Here is a 16,698-nt window from a genome sequence, read left to right as displayed (position 1 = left end):
AAATCCAAGAGAGGGTAGTGCCCTCAAAGGAAGTATTTCCAAAAAGGAGAGCATCACAAAGAGTGTCAAATGGTGCTGAGAAGTCAAATGAGACTAAGACTGAAATGGACATTTGCTGGAGCACCTACGTGGCTCAGTTGGTTGAGTGACCGACTCTTGATTTTTGGCTCAGGTCATGATCTCAGGGTCCTGAGATGGAGCCTTGCATCAGGCTGGGAAATGGGTGTGAAGCCTGCTTAAGATTCTCTTTCTCCCTCTCTCCTCACATGCACTCCTCTCTCTCTCTCTCTCTCTCTCTCTCTCTCTCTCTCTCTCTCTCTCTTTCTCTCTGTAAAATAAAGAAGTGGGCATTTGTTGAATGATATTTGTCATTCATCGGCTGCTTAGTGTGAAAATCCTCAGTGGGCTGATGGAGGTGGAATGAGGCTGAAATGGACAGAGGAGAGAGTAGCAAGCAGGGAAATTGAAACTCCCCTCCCAAGAAGTTGACTCTGAAGAAGGAGAGAGCAGTGGTTAGAGAATAGAGTCAAGGGGTGGGGTGGTTGTTGCATTTTTATATGATCCAGTTTCGAGAGAGAAGCCTAACGTACAAGAGGGGAAACTAGGGTCCGCGGCAGTGTGAGGTCCCAATGAACTGTAACAGATAGGCTCCTCACCAGAGATGAGAGGGTTGGCATTAAACAGGGGGTAAAGTATGTCCTGCATTGCAGTCTGAAGGAAGAAGAGGGTGAGCCCGGATGTTTTTATATTTGACAACAGGGAATAGAAGGAGATCCTTCTGAAGTCTTCAGTTTTCTCCACTGAGCAGGAGACAAAGCCGGAAGAGAAGCAGGCAGCAGTGGGACGCTGGATGATTGCAGGAAGGTGAAAGTGTTTGAGAGCTGTAGTTAGGGACCTATGGTTGGTAGGCCACACTCATTAAGGCTCCTTTACATCTGGGTGAATAAACAGGGGTACCTCCACTCTATGGGATTCTATGCAGTTCACAGGGAAAAACTCGAGAGAAAGTTGGTATATCTCTAGGATACACCATCAAGTGAAAAAAAAACAAGATACAGAACATCGAGCATAATACATTTTGTGTAAGAAAGGAAAGTAAGAATGTATAGGTGTATTAGCTTTGTATTTACATAAAGGAACTTGGGAAGAATGTATAAACAACCAATGAAAAATTGTACTGGAGAAAGCAGGAGATAAGACACAAGGTGAATGGGGACAGAGGTGGGAAAGTGATTCTCAATGTGTATCTTTTATCTTTTTGATTTTGAGTCATGTGAATATATTGTCTATTAAAAACAAAAATTTGAAATTTGAAAGGTGAAGTTTCTACACAAATAGGTATGCACAAAGAACTCAATCTTGTTTCCAAACCAAGTCTAAGCTGTCAGGCACCCTGATGATATTTTTAAATGACTGCCTCATCAATAAGATTATTGTATTTCTACATCTTTCTGGAAGGATGTTATTAGGAACATCAGCATCCTAAGAATAGAGCATTGTTATTACTTTCAGTCTTGAAGCTAGTGTGTTCTTTGTCTCCATGCCAGGAGTAGAAGGTCTCCCAAAGGTTTGCCTTTGTTCTTTCTCTCCTGTCCCTCACAGACAGCAATCTCCTTCATTCCCCTAGCTTCTTAGACTGGTCTCTATAATCTACATCTCCCACCTAATCTCTCTTCCAAATTCTAGATCTGAAATCCCTATAGTCAGATCAACATGGTGTTATCGCTCAGGATTTCAGCAGGAAACAGATGTTATGTCAAAATTGGGATAATTCCATGGGCTCCTGGCTTGCTCAGTTGGTTAAACATCCAACTTCGGCTCAGGTCATGATCTCAGTTTGTGGGTTCAAGCCCCATGCTGGAATCTGTGCTGACAGAGCCTGGAGCCTGCTTTGGATTCTATGTCTCCCTCTCTCTCTGCCCCTTCCTCACTCATTGTCTCTTGCTCGCTTACTCTCTCTCTCAGAAATAAACACTAAAAAAATTTTTTAAGTTGGGACAATTCCAGAAGGGTTTATTTACAAAGAGACTATTTACAAAGGTTTGGGGATAGGGGAACCACAAGGGGCTAAAGGGACCTGGGCTTTCACCAGCCCTAAATCCAAAGGGATAAGGATGAGGAGAGGTTACCAGAACCTAGAAGCAGAGAGAATTGCAGAGAGCAGGCTCCCTTGAGAGAACAGTGCCGTTCTACCAAGGGACTCTGGCAGCCTAAGGTGGCCTCGTTGGAAAGAAACCAGGGAAATAAATACCCAGACTTGACTGTCTTGCCTCCTTCTGCTTGGCTGTGCATTGGCCAAACTCAAACAGAAGCAAGAGGGCATAGGAGGCTCTATATGTAATCTCTCAGATGAGTCCTCCTAGAGTCTAGGTCAGAGTGGGGGAGGATGGGAAGCAGGGTAAACCAAATACATGTGACAAGCACCACTCCATTGGTGTCCTTCTGGGACTTCGATTTCAGCATTTCCCAAACCAACCACATCCTCTTTCCTTCATTAACCTGACCTTTCTCCTGGGTTCCTTAGTTACTTGGCTAATGATGCCTCTATGCTTTGTCCTCCCGGACTCCTCTCCTGCCCTGCATGTGCACACACAAGAGCCTGTCTCTTCTGCTGGATAGCACACCTCTGGAGGCAGGGGCTTTGAGCCTGGACTTGGCAAATGTCTCCTGAGTAATAACATATATTGGGCACTTGACATATCGGGCACAGCATGGACCACTTCATTTGGATTGTCTCTTTTAATCTCTCAACACTTCCATGAGGTAGGTCCTGCTGTTACCCTCATTTTATAGATTAATAAACTGAGGGTGAGAGAAGTCACCCAAGACCTTCTTTTTTAATCTAAGTAGAATTAACGTACAATGTGATATTTCATGCATACAACACTGATTCAGTAATTCTCTACTCTGTGCTTACCACGGTAAGTGTAGTCACCAAGCACAATGTAATTAAGTGTAGTCACTGCACAATGTTATTACAATATTATCAGCTATATTCTCTGTACTGTACTTTTCATCTATGACTTATTTATTTTTATAACTTACTTATTTCATCGCCTATTTTGCCCATTGCCCCACCCACCTCCCCTCTGGCACCCGGCAGTTTGTTCTCTGCATTTAAGAGTCTCTTTTCTGGGTTCATTTGCTTTGTTTTTTAGATTTCACACAGAAGTGAGATCCTATGGTATTTGTTTTTCTGTCTGACTTATTTCACTTAGCGCAGTACCCTCTAGGTACATCTGTATTGTTGCAAATGGCAAGATCTTTTTTATGGCTGAGTAATATTCCATTGTATATACAGACCACTTCTTTGTCCATTTGTCTGTTCGACACAGGTTCTAGACCAACATCATGTTCCTAAAAGAGAACATCTGACATGGAAGCCTGCCTTCAAGCACCGTGACCCTCCCTCTGCCTCCCCCATTCCAGGCCGAAGGGACCACCCACAATGATAGCACAGTGCTCTGCTGTTGATTTAAAGAAAAAAAAAAAAGTCAAATGTTGGTCAAACGGTATAATTCAGAGAAAGCAAGGGTTGGAGCTAGGGCTTGAACTTGCTGCTGCATTGTTACAGAGGGGGGGGGGGGAAGGAGGGTATGTGGGGCAAGGAGGCCAGGGAACAGCTGGGAGCACCTAGAGTTTGTTTGTGGCCTTGTGTAGAAAAGACCTGGTCCAGATGACAGAATACAGATTTGGAACGGTTAGGATAAGATTGAGGTGGATGGAGGAAACCTAGATGATGGAGGGCTTTGGAGTCCATGGGCCTGCTGGGCCTCCCTGTGGAAGCCAGGGAAAGGGGAATTTCAGGAAGAGTCGTGAGCCGCTTAGAGAGCAGGTAGGACAGACCGGAAGTGGGGGATGATGTGCTCCTGGGGGAACCAGCTGGAGAGCGGTTGTCATGGTCCGCCAATGAATCCGTGTACCAGAGTGAGGCAATGGAGATGAGAAATGAGTGATGGATATGAGAACTATCTAGAAGCAGAAATGGTCCACGGTACTTGCCTGCTAATTGCTGAGCAGATGGAAGGGGATTGGCCTTCAGTTGTAATGACTTCAGTCTCTGGCCTTTGCCGGGGGGTGGGTCTTGCCATTGACAGAGCAGCTGGAGCCCGGTGGCAGAGAAGGGAGAAAATCTCCATTCCAGACATCCTGACTTTGATGTGAGGGCCTGCCTGACCTGGTAGTCACCCTCAATTTGGCCAATGTAGAGATCCAGCCTTAGCCAGAATTGTGGGGCATCTATCAATCTTTTATTTTTATTGTGACGACTTTCCAGATCTTCCCCCTTATTAAGAAACTTTTGTTTCTCAACTTTGGGTTTTGCTCTCTATTAATTCTCAGTGCACATCTAGCCCCTGAACACATCCAGCCCTGCTGTGATGTGTGTGCTGGGGCGGGAAGCAGGGTATAGCTTCGGGTATCATAACACACCAGGGTACTGAAGCCCTGTGATTCAGGACCAGCATACTGTGGCTCTAATTGATAATATTTTCTGCTTCACAGTAGCTGAACTGAATTGCACCGACTTAGAGGAGTAAATGAAACAAGTGTTTTATGGAACAACAGGCAGACCATTTAAATCTATAACTACTATGCTTATGTTTCCTGCTTCCTAGTCTACAATGGAATATAAGTGGTGTCTATGAGCCACACAGTCATTTCCTTTTATGTTTGCAAATAACACCACAGACGATATTATATCCTTGCTCTAGCTCCTAGGAGACTTAAAAGGCTGAGTTGGCAAAACAGGAAAGCTTAATCATTTATAAGGATGTAAACAACCAGATTTCTCCCACTACCGCCAGTCCCAAAATGCTAGAATTCATAGACATCAGAAATACTGATTTTTTTTTTTTTTTTTTTTTTTTTTTTTTCCTGGTCACAGAGACGGGGATTGAAAGATTACAGTATTGTTTTGTTTTTTACTAGAAAGAATAGATACTTCTCTGAATTGGCTATAACATTGTGCCTCCCCTAAGATATGTAAATGAGCCCAAAGTTTAATCCTTTAAAATTAGAATTAAGTACGGAAAGGGCTCCTAGAGTTTGACTGTGAGCACAATGCAAAGTATTTATAGTTTATTTTAAACCTTAAACTAAGAACCAAGACTAAATGTAAGGTATCTGCAGACACGTTGTTGAGAACAGAACAGCATAAATAAAGGGCTTAAAAAAATGGCAAGAAAAGTTTTCACTAATGGGTCATAAAAACAGGGAAAGGGGAAAGAGCTGCGGATCTGCCTGACAAATTTATACTACAAATCGGCCTTTATTCTTCTAAAACATGGTCCACTAACACATTTATAAGTTACCTTGCCTTGAGACACTCTGTTGATTTGCTTCGTTGTGTTTTTATGCCGCAAAACTGCTCAGATGAGACGTGTTCGTTGTCCTGGTGTAACGGTACTAGTATCTTTCACTTTCGAAAGATTTCAGGTTTGGGCAAGATCCCTAACTGTTGTGGGGCAATGTGTGATACCCAGAGCTCTTTATCCATTTTAATTCATTAAAAAATTATTTGTTTAATATACTTTTTACCTCCTATGTGCCAAGATTCACTGTCTGAGCTATAAAAATGAAGATAGCGTCCCTGCGGGCAAGGAGCTTGCATAACACCATGTGAAAAGCGCCCCTGTAATGATAGTGAACGTTCTATACACACATTTTTTAGTTCTTTCCTGAGTAATAATGATACATCTGTCAACCGAACGTGTTGTTACTGGGTTAGCCAGAACAACATAATGGTGACCATGGGCACCTTGTGCTCTTGTGTTCAAAGTGAACGGTTCTGGTGTTTTTACTCCTATGCGGAGTAATTTCTCTCCAGCAGGGGTTTTGAGACGTGGGATTTTTCCAGTTGTTTGGGGGAAGGGAACTCCTGCCCTCCCCAGGCCAGTGAGTTTGTTGTCAGAGTGTCTGGATTCAAATTCTGGCTCCATAAAAGTCATGGCTGAGTGGTCTTGGGCTCTTCATTTATTCCCCTTTATTTCTCAGTGTCTTTATCTATAAAAATGAAGGTAATTAGTGCCTACTTCATAGGATTGTTGTCAAGATTAAAAGAGCTAATGCATATAAGGACTGAGCAAACCTTCCTTATGTCTTAGCTATTATTTCAACACCCCTCCCAACCCCCATCACACCCTCCTCCCCCCACCACCACACACAGAGATACAGCTTTGCATTCTTCACTTGCGGTGGGGAGGAAAATGTTAATGCTGCCTTAGGGCTGCCTGGGTGGCTCAGTCTGTTAAGCATCCGACTTAGGCTCAGGTCATGATCTCACCGCTTGTGGGTTCGAGCCCCGCATCGGGCTCTGTGCTGACAGCTCAGAGCCTGGAGCCTGCTTCTGATTCTGTGTCTTCCTCTCTCTCTGCCCCTCCCCTGCTCACACTCTGTCTGTCCCAAAAATAAACATAAAAAAAAAAAAATTAAAGCAGTGATTCTTTTTTTTTTTTTTTTAAAGGTTAAAAGCTTTCCTCCCATGGTGTGAACAGAGCAATGGTACTTTATCTGTTTAGGCTGGGGATGAAGACTCCCCTGAAGCAGAAAGGAGAAGGTGTTAGATGTTACTTAGCATTTTGCTCAGATTTATGAAAACAAAATGAAGGGGCTAGTATCAAAGATGCTACATTCGATCCAGTAAGAGCTGGCTTGAAATTTTTACTTCAAAGATCACAAAGAAGCCGAGTTTTTCCTAAATCGAACAGTTACCTACTAGGGGCAAGTTTTTAATGCTGACACATGCGCTTTGCTTTTAAAAGCAGATTCACTTCAGAATGTTTGCATACTCTCCTCTACTTCTGCTACTTCTGATATTTTCTCCACAAGTCCCAGAATCGTAGCACCGACAACTATCCAGAAATCACTTCTGTATGAAGTTGGCTGTTTGCCTTCCACCTTTATTTCTTAAAACATTTTTTTTTCCTAACCTGCTGAAATGAAACTGTGTACCTCGAAAGATAAGCTGATGCCAGGCCTGTGGCAGGAAATTAAGAGGAGTCGGGGACATCTTGCTGTGCTAGAAAGCAAGGAAGCTGTCAAGAATTAATGGGTCAGGTCAGAGAGACACAGGGGCCACCAAGGGCAAGATACTGGTAAAGGAATGAAAAAGAAAGCAAAAAGAGAGATGGAGAAAATATAGCAAAATCTCAGTAATTGTTTAATCTGGGTGACACATGTGTGGGGTTCACTTTATTTTTTTGTTTTGTTGGAATTTCTTCATTATAGAATTTTTTTTTTTTTTTTTTTTTTTTTTTTTTTAGTAGGCTTCACCCACAACTCAGAGCCCAACGTGGGGCTTGAACATAATACCCTGAGATCAAGACCTGAACTAAGGTCAAGAGTCAGAAACCGGGGGCACCTGGGGGGCTCAGTTGGTTGAGCGACCAACTCTTGATCTTGATTCAGGTCATAATTTCGGGGTTTGTGAGGTCGAGCCCTGCATTGAGCCCCAAGTTGGGCTCTGCACTGGCAGCACAGAGCCTGCTTGGAGTTTTTTCTCCTTCTCTCTCTGACCCTACCCTATTCGTGCTCTCTTTTCTCCCTTTCAAAATAAGTAAATAAACCTAAAAAATTAAAGTCAGACACTTAACCAACTGAGCCACCCAGGTGCCCCCAGACCTTCTTTAATGCAAAGTGACCCCTATATATCCTCCATAAAATTAGACAATACAAATGAGTCAAATAAAAATTCTGATAATTTTATCAGATAAAATTATCACTGATAATTTTATCACTCAGGGATAATTACTGAACTACTATTAATAACATGTTGTAATGCTTTTTTTTGACATTCTGCACTGCATATGCAAATCTTTAAAACTAATTTCTTCTCCTTCAACTTCTGTCTTCCATGGCCTAAAAGCACCACTTTGATTACATCATCATCCTATTTTCTGATCCACGAAGGCTTTCCACGCTTGTTGAGTATAACTTGGGCCACTTGACATTTAAGGTTTTCCAACATTCTTTCCAGAATTCCTTCTCCTACCTTGTCTCCTTAGAACCGATGCTCCAGCTACGCTGGACAGCCTACATTTCAGTCAAGACTGGAGTCTGTAGAGATGTCATAATTTGTAATCTGAATGAACACTCGAGACCTTTACAATGATGTATTTTGGGATTTCACAGTTTAGGACTCTTGATACAACCAGCAACTTGTCCCAGCACAGAACCTAATTTTTGTGAAAAGGCCAAGCTGTTATATAAGCATTTTGCTGAAATCCAGGAAAAGTAATCGAGAGCATGCAGTTCAGCCTGTAAGGGATGATTGAAAACTGAAAAAAGTTGGGAGAATGTGCCTCCACAGGTCATAATCCTCTGCAATACTTGTTTCTGCTGTGTGGTGATGGAAGGAGTGACAGCATGCCTCTTTTTTAGCTGAGTACAGGGAGCATGAGTTTCCCCAAAGGTCCTAGCATCCCACTCCTGTAGAATTAGAAGTTCTGGTCCCTTGAATAAGCTTGTCCTTCATTCAGCTATCCTGAGTTCACCGCATTCTACCTCTACAGCCATGAAAGATAATAATTTTGGTAATCAAAAGTATAACCCCATTGTTTTTAACCATCAGCAATTATGCCTGTCAGTTATTTTGTATAGTTTTTTTTTTTTTTAATCACTGAGAAGATTCTTATGACAGGTGAACACTGTTTATTTTTACCAAATCTTCTAAAAACTAGCCTTCCCCCCCCCCCCCCCCGCCCCATTCTGGCTCACACATTATGGGTGGTCAAGACTAGGATCCAAATGAAAATCAAACTTGAAATTTCTTCCATTTTGTACCCCACATGTTTCCTAATATTTTAAATTAAAATACATGAACTTCTACAAAGATAAGTTGAAAAGTAGAATATTTGTCCCTCCATGTGCATTGTCGGATCAAAAAAGAGGGGTGGGCTGATAAGCTAAGAAAGCCCATCATGGTAAAATTCCCTTGTATTGTAGAGCCTTAGTCAGTAGAGGGGATGGAAAACTTGTTATCATATGTTTAATTGTTCAGTTAGGTAGGGATTAATCCAAAATAAGTATTTCAATTTATATTGTTGAAAACAGCTCAAGTGTATTACCCTGCATTGCCAGGCAGTGGGTGATTTTTTAACTCATCCACATCTAAAATGTTATGAGCCTATGAATCTCTCTGATAACTATGGCTTTTTGGTGTCTCAATCTCACTACTCAGAGTTGTTCTTAATGTAATGCATCCTTGCTGTAGTCATTGTTAAGGGAATGGGTAAACACTCTCCGACAGGATATCCCAAACAACGGGTTCGTTTTTAAGGTCCTCAGAGCCTATTGTTTTGTGTTTTACTCCCTCTTCTAGACAATTGTGGCGAGCATTTAGAACTAGCTGACAAGGCCAATAGATTCTGAGCTTTCTTTCACTTGTTTCTTAGATATTAAAAAAACAAATCAAATAAGTATGTATGTATCCAGTTTTCTCTCATGCTCCAGTAAATCTTACGGGAGTTTTACCCAAATGAGCTTAAGCAAAAAGTTACTTTAAAACCTCCAAGCCTTCAAGTTTTTTTTTCCAGTTAGAGATATGATTGACACATAACATCCTATCAGTTTAAGGTGTATGATATATTCATTTGATACGAGTATGTAGCATGAAATGATTACCACAGTGAGTTTGGTTAACATTAATTAACTCACATAGTTACAAACTGTTTTCTCTTGTGATGAGAGCTTTTAAGACCCACTCTCTTAGCAACTTTCAAATTTAGAGTACAGTATTGTTAATTACAGTTGCCATGTTCTACGTTACATCCCTACAACATTCTTATCTTCTAACTGGAAGTTTGTACCTTTTACCTTCAACCATTTACCCCCTCCCTGCCCCTGGCAACCACCAACCTGTTGTTTCTATGAGCTTGTTTTTTGTTTTTTTTTTTTAGATTCCATATATATGTGAGATCATATAGTATTTGTCTTTCTGTCTGAAAACCAGCCAATTTGACATTGAGACATTCAAAACGAAATTCTTAAGAATTTCTCAAGTCTTACTGCCTGTTTACCTCGGCTATTGTTCTATCAATATTCTGTAAAACCACTTAAATTTGCTTCAAAATAACTTCCTTTGGGTACACATTAACCTCCTGGATCAAGATCAACATGGGCTAGAAAACTTTCTGTAGAAAACCCCAGTCTAGAGGTCAGCTGAACCCTAAGTCTCTCCAAGAATGAACAGTGATGAAATTTCTCTCAGTAGGTCTTATTCTAGTAATGTAAAAAATTTTTTTCGGCTTCTAATTAAACTGCAATTAAACAGAAAACAAAGCTATTTGTTTTTTATTCAAAATCATTAGAGGCACAAAACTGGCACCTATACAGAATTGTTGAACTGTCCTAGTGGCTTCTAACCTGTCCATCTTTAGCTTCAGATAAGTAACATGTTAGTGTTGTATATACACATACATTGCATTATAGTTTTATGTATACAAATACATATAAAAGGCATATATAAAGGGCACATACACACACACACACACACACACACACACACACACACAGGTGTGTGTAATTTTCACCAACATTGATTCATTTTCACCTCCTCTAAAGATAGTGAGCATTAGGTAAGGTTTTAACTTCTTAAACCACAGAATTCCCTAGGCCAAGTATCTCATGCCCTAAGTAGTCTGGTTTTAAAAGATTAATCTGAGCTGAAAATACCGAACCTGTGCTTGGATGAGATTCCAGACCAGTAGAGTCGATTTGGGAGTTTTATTTATTCAGCACGCTCTGTAAGACACTGGGCTAGACCATGTGGGACATGCAGAAGGGCAGGCCTCAATTATTTTTCAACTGCCACCTTCTCTTCCTCCTTCCCCTCCCTGTAATCCTGCTCCTTTTTGCTCCACTTCCTCCTTTTCTTTGAATATAGTGTTTTTATTTTTGTCTTTTTTTCCAGTTAATACATGTGGAGTAGATGCCTGAACAGCCTAAACCCCTGTGCAGTCAAAAATCTGTATATAGCTTTTGCCTCCCCCAAAACTTAACTGATAGCCTACTGTTGACTAGATGCCTTGACCAATACCAGTTGTCTAATACATCTTCTGTATATTACATGTATTATATACTGTATTCTTACAAAAAAGTAAGCTAGAGAAAAAAATGTTAAGAAAATCATGCCCAAAGAATACAAAAATACTAATTCGAAGGGACATATACACCCTGATATTTAAAATTTTTTTTAAGGGGCGCCTGGGTGGCGCAGTCGGTTAAGCGTCCGACTTCAGCCAGGTCACGATCTCACGGTCCGTGAGTTCGAGCCCCGCGTCAGGCTCTGGGCTGATGGCTCAGAGCCTGGAGCCTGTTTCCGATTCTGTGTCTCCCTCTCTCTCTGTCCCTCCCCCGTTCATGCTCTGTCTCTTTCTGTCCCACAAATAAATAAAAAAACGTTGAAAAAAAAAATTAAAAAAAAAAAAATAATAAAAAAATAAAATTTTTTTTCAATGTTTATATTCTTGAGAGAGAGAGCATGAGTGGGAGAAGGGCAGAGAGGGAGACACAGAATCCGAAGCAGGCCCCAGGTTCTGAGCTGTCAGCACAGAGCCCGATGTGAGGCTTGAACTTGCCAACTGCGAGATCATGACCTGAGCCGAAGTCAGACGCTCAACCGACTGAGCCACCCTGGGGCCCCATATGCACCCCGATATTTATAGCAGCATTACAACAATAGCCAAATTATTGAAATGGCCCAAATGTCCAACTGATGAATGGATGAAGATGTGTGTGTATGTATATATATATATATCTGTATATATATCTGTTGAATGAATACATCACACACACACACACACACACACACACACACTGGAATGTTACTCAGCCATGAAAAAGAATAAAATCTTGCCATTTTCAATGATGTGGATGGAGCTAGAGTGTATTATGCTAAGGGAAATAAGTCCGAGAAAGACAAATATCATATGATTTCACTTACATGTGGAATTGAAGACACAAAACAAATGCTCATGGGGAAAGAAAAAGAGAAGCAAACCAAGAAACAGACTCTGAACTATAGAGAACAAACTGAGGGTTCCCAGAAGGGAGGGGGTGAGGGCTGGGTTAAATAGGTAATGGGGGTTTAGGAGTGCACTTGTGGTGAACACAGGATGATGTATGGAAGTGCTGAATCATTATATTGTACACCTGAACTAATATTGCACTGTATGGTAACTAACTGGAATTTAAATAGAAACTTAAATTTGTAAGAGAAAATACACTTATAGCAGTTTATTGTATTTATCAAAATAAATCTGCATACAAGTGAATCTGCACAGTTGAAACCTGTATTGTTTGAGGCTCAAATGTACTTGGTAAAAATAATAATTCATAGTGCAAAGGGGTATTTAGTAGGAAGCAATTTCCCCTTTCAGTCTTCTAGTCACAATGCCCAGAGACAACTACAGCCACTAATTTCTTGGAGATTCTCCAGAGAACATAGCCACATATACGTGTTTGCAAATATCCACCACATCCCCTTCTTAAATCCAAATAAAAGCAAACACATCTGTACTTAAAAAAATCTACCTTGGGGTGCTTGGGTGGCTCAGTCAGTTGAGTGTTTGACTGCAGCTCGGGTCATGATCTGCCAGTTCATGAGTTTGAGCCCCGTGTCAGGCTCTGTGCTGATAGCTCAGAGCCTGGAGCCTGCTTCACATTCTGTGTGTGTGTCTCCCTCTCTGCCTCTCTGCCTCTTCCCCTCTCATGCTCTGTCTCTCTCTTTTTCAAAAATAAATAAAACATTAAAAAATTATTTTTAAATATCTATCTTAAGGATCTTCCCACATCAGCATACAAAGCTCTACCTCCTCCTGCACAGTATTCTGTTGAATGTATATATCATAATTCATTTAACCAGCCTCTATTCTAGGTATCTTCTCCAACATGCATCTGCAATATACTTGCTAGTACAGGAAGTCTGAAATTTCCTAATAGAGTAACTGCATTGAAAATTAAAAATTTTTGATGCTGGCCTATTACTCACCATGAGGTATACCAATTTTTAAAAATTTTTTAAAAATGTTTGTTCATTTTTGAGAGACAGAGAGAGAGAGAGAGAACAAGCAGGGGACAGGCAGAGAGAGAGGGAGACACTGAATTTGAAGCAGGCTCCAGGCTCTGAACTGTCAGCACAGAGCCTGACGTGGGGCTCAAACTCACAAGCCATGAGATCATGACCTGAGCTAAAGTTGGCTGCTTAACCAACTGAACCACCCAGGCACCCAAAAAGTTTGTTTATTTTGAGAGTGAGTCCGTGCATGGGGTGGGGGAGGGGTAGAGAGAGAGGGAAAGAGAGAATCCCAAGCAGGCTCCCTGCTATCAGTACAGAACCTGACATGGGGCTTGATCCCACAAACCATGAGTTTATGACCTGAGCCCAAATCAAGAGTTTGATGTTTAACTAACTGAGCCACCCAGGCACCCTTATCCTATTGGTGTCTTGATAAGAAAAGCCTTCCTCCTCCAATATTATAGAACAATTTTGCCATTTTTATTCTAGTACTATTTGGATATTTTTATGTTTAAATATTTGATCATCTGAAATTTGTTGTCAAGTAAGGAATATCACAGGCATCAAGAATCAAATATTTTCAAATGGCCAGTCATTTGTTCTCTAACCATTTATTGAATAATCTATCATTTCCTCATTGATAGAAAGTGTTCATTTTTAAAAACTTATTTATTGATATGTAACTTAGTAAAGTGTATAATATTTTTTTAATATGAAATTTATCATCAGGTTGGTTTTCATACAACACCCAGTGCTCATCCCAACAGGTGCCCTCCTCAATGCCTATCACCCACCCTCCCTCCATCCAACCCCCCATCAACCTCAGTTTATTCTCAGTTTTTAAGAGTCTCTTATGCTTTGGCTCTCTCCCTCTCTAACTTTTTTTTTTTTCCTTCCCCTCCCCCATGGTCTTCTGTTAAGTTTCTCAGGATCCACATAAATGTGAAAACATATGGTATCTGTCTTTCTCTGTATGTCTTATTTCACTTAGCATAACACTCTCCAGTTCCATCCACGTTGCTACAAAAGGCCATGTTTCATTCTTTCTCATTGCCAAGTAGTATTCCATTGTGTATATAAACCACAATTTCTTTATCCATTCATCAGTTGATGGACATTTAGGCTCTTTCCATAATTTGGCTATTGTTGAGAGTGCTGCATAAACATTGGGGTACAAGTGCCTCTATGCATCAGCACTCCTGTATCCCTTGGGTAAATTCCTAGCAGTGCTATTGCTGGGTCATAAAGTATATAATCTTAAGTATACAGCTGGATTGATTTCTATATATGTTGACACCCTTTAAAGCACTACCCATATTAAGATATAGAACATTGCCAGGACCTCAGAAGGTCTTCTGTGTTGTCTTCAGTCAATGCTCTCTCAAAGGTAATCATAATTCTGACTTTAATTACCATATATTAGTTTGACCTATTATTGAAATTTGTATCAGTGGAATCTGTTAATACACATTTTTTGTCTAGCTTCTTTTGCTTCAAATTATGGCTGTGACATTCATCCATTTTGCTGTGTGCAGGTTAGTTTTATTTACGTTACTGTGTAGTATTCTAAGAATATCCAAGACTTATGTAGCCATTCTAATCTTAATGGACATTTGGGTTGTTTCCAGTTTGGGGCTATTCTGAATAATTCTTGTATAGACTTTTTGGAGGACATAGGTACTCATTTCTGTTGGGTATATACCCGGGAGTAGAATCGACGGATCCTAGTGTATGCATTTACTAACTTAGTAGAAACAGTCAGTTTACCAAAGTGGTTGAACCAATTTACATTCTCATTGGCAGTGTGTGAGAATGTCCACAAGTCTACATGTTTTTGCTAATACTTAAGAGGGTCAGTCTTTTCATCTTAATCATTCTGATGCAGTTGTAATAGAGACCACAATTTCTTAATTGGAATGTTTTGACATTTTGTTTCACTGTGAAAATGTCTTAAGATGATCACCATGGCAAAGGAAAGGAGGCTAGATATGGAGTAAGAATATCTGAGTTCAAGTGTTGACTCCCACCTATTGTGGAGAAACGTGTGGGGACTAGAGTAACCTTTCTGACTCACTAGTATATTGGGTATATGACGATAGCTGCCTCATAGGATTATGACAAAAATTGAACTATTTTAAAATTATCATGAAGATTAAATTATCTAGTAAAGTTAATATATCTGAAAGAACTTGGAAGGGAAAGCACTTGAACAGACCAGTCTTTATTGAGATCCTACTATAAGCTGGGTGCTATTCTAGGCACCAGGGGTAAATTAGTGAACAAAGCAAAGATTTCTGTCCTCCTGGGACTTACATTCAAAGGCAGAGACGGACAAAAAAATAATATACTGTATAATTATTATGTCTATAAGCAAGGGATAAATGCTGTGGACCAAGGATAGCAAAGATAGAACAGAGTAAGGAGGTTTAGGAGTTGAGGGGATGTTGCATTTTTAAAAAAAATTTTTTTTAACATTTTATTTATTTTTGAGACAGAGAGAGACATAGCATGAATGGGGGAGGGGCAGAGAGAGAGGGAGACACAGAATCGGAAGCAGGCTCCAGACTCTGAGCCATCAGCCCAGAGCCCGACGCGGGGCTCGAACTCACGGACCGCGAGATCGTCACCTGAGCTGGAGTTGGACGCTTAACCGACTGAGCCACCCAGGTGCCCCCGCATTTTTAGATAAGAAGGTAAACTAGAGTGCACTGAGAAGTGACATTGGAGCCAATGTCAAATGGAGGTGAGAGCATGAGCCACACAGATATCTGGTGGAAGAGAGCATTCTAGGCAGGGGGAGAGCTGAGGCAAGAGCATGTCTGGCATGTTGAGAGAATTGCAAGAAGGCCAGTGCAGCTGGAGTGGAGTCAAGTGGGCAGGTAGGGGGCACCGGGAAGAGATCATAGAGGTAACTAGATGATGGTGGGCCAGCTGGTCATTGTAGGAACAATGGCTTTTACTCTGAGTAAAACAGGGATACAACTGGTACTGAGCAAGGAGTGACATGATCCGATTTATTTTTTAAAGGATCACTGTGCATGTGTCTTACCAGCTCTGCTGCTATAACAAAATACACGATAACGCTAGACCGGTGGCTTAAATAACAGACATTAATGTTCTCGTGGTTCTAGGAGCTAGAAGTCTGAGATCCGGGTGCCAGCATGGTCGGGTTTTGGTGAGGGTTCTCTTCTCTCTTCCTGGCTTGCAGGCTGTCTCCTTCTTGCTGTGGGGAAGCAAAGGGGAGATCTCTCTTCTCAAGAGGCCATCAATCATACTGAAGTAGGACGGGGCTCACACTTGTGACCTTACTTAACCTTAATTCCCTCCTTTATAGGTTCTATATCCATATACGGATGGGGGGGGGTAGGGTATCAACATACAAATTTGGGGTGGGAGGGGATACAATTGAATCCACAGTAGTTTGCAATTTGAAAGTTTTAATCTCCACATTCTCAAACACCACCAAGTTGAAAAGATTTCCTTGAAAAATTAACCACATCATGATTTGTATTCATGGTTCTGAAGGTTTGTTGTTGATGTAACCATTTACTCTCTTTGTCCTATTTATGCCTATCAAACTGTGAATGGACAGGATTCATTTATGTTTATTTCCTTGCAATATAACTGTCACATAACATTAGTTGCAGGTGTACAACATGATTTGATATTTACATGTATTGCAA

Source organism: Panthera onca, chromosome C1 (assembly GCF_046562875.1).
Source record: "Panthera onca isolate mPanOnc1 chromosome C1, mPanOnc1 haplotype 2, whole genome shotgun sequence".
Taxonomy (NCBI): Eukaryota; Metazoa; Chordata; class Mammalia; order Carnivora; family Felidae; genus Panthera; species Panthera onca.
The sequence above is the reverse complement of the archived record's forward strand: the minus strand, read 5'-3'. Positions refer to the sequence as shown.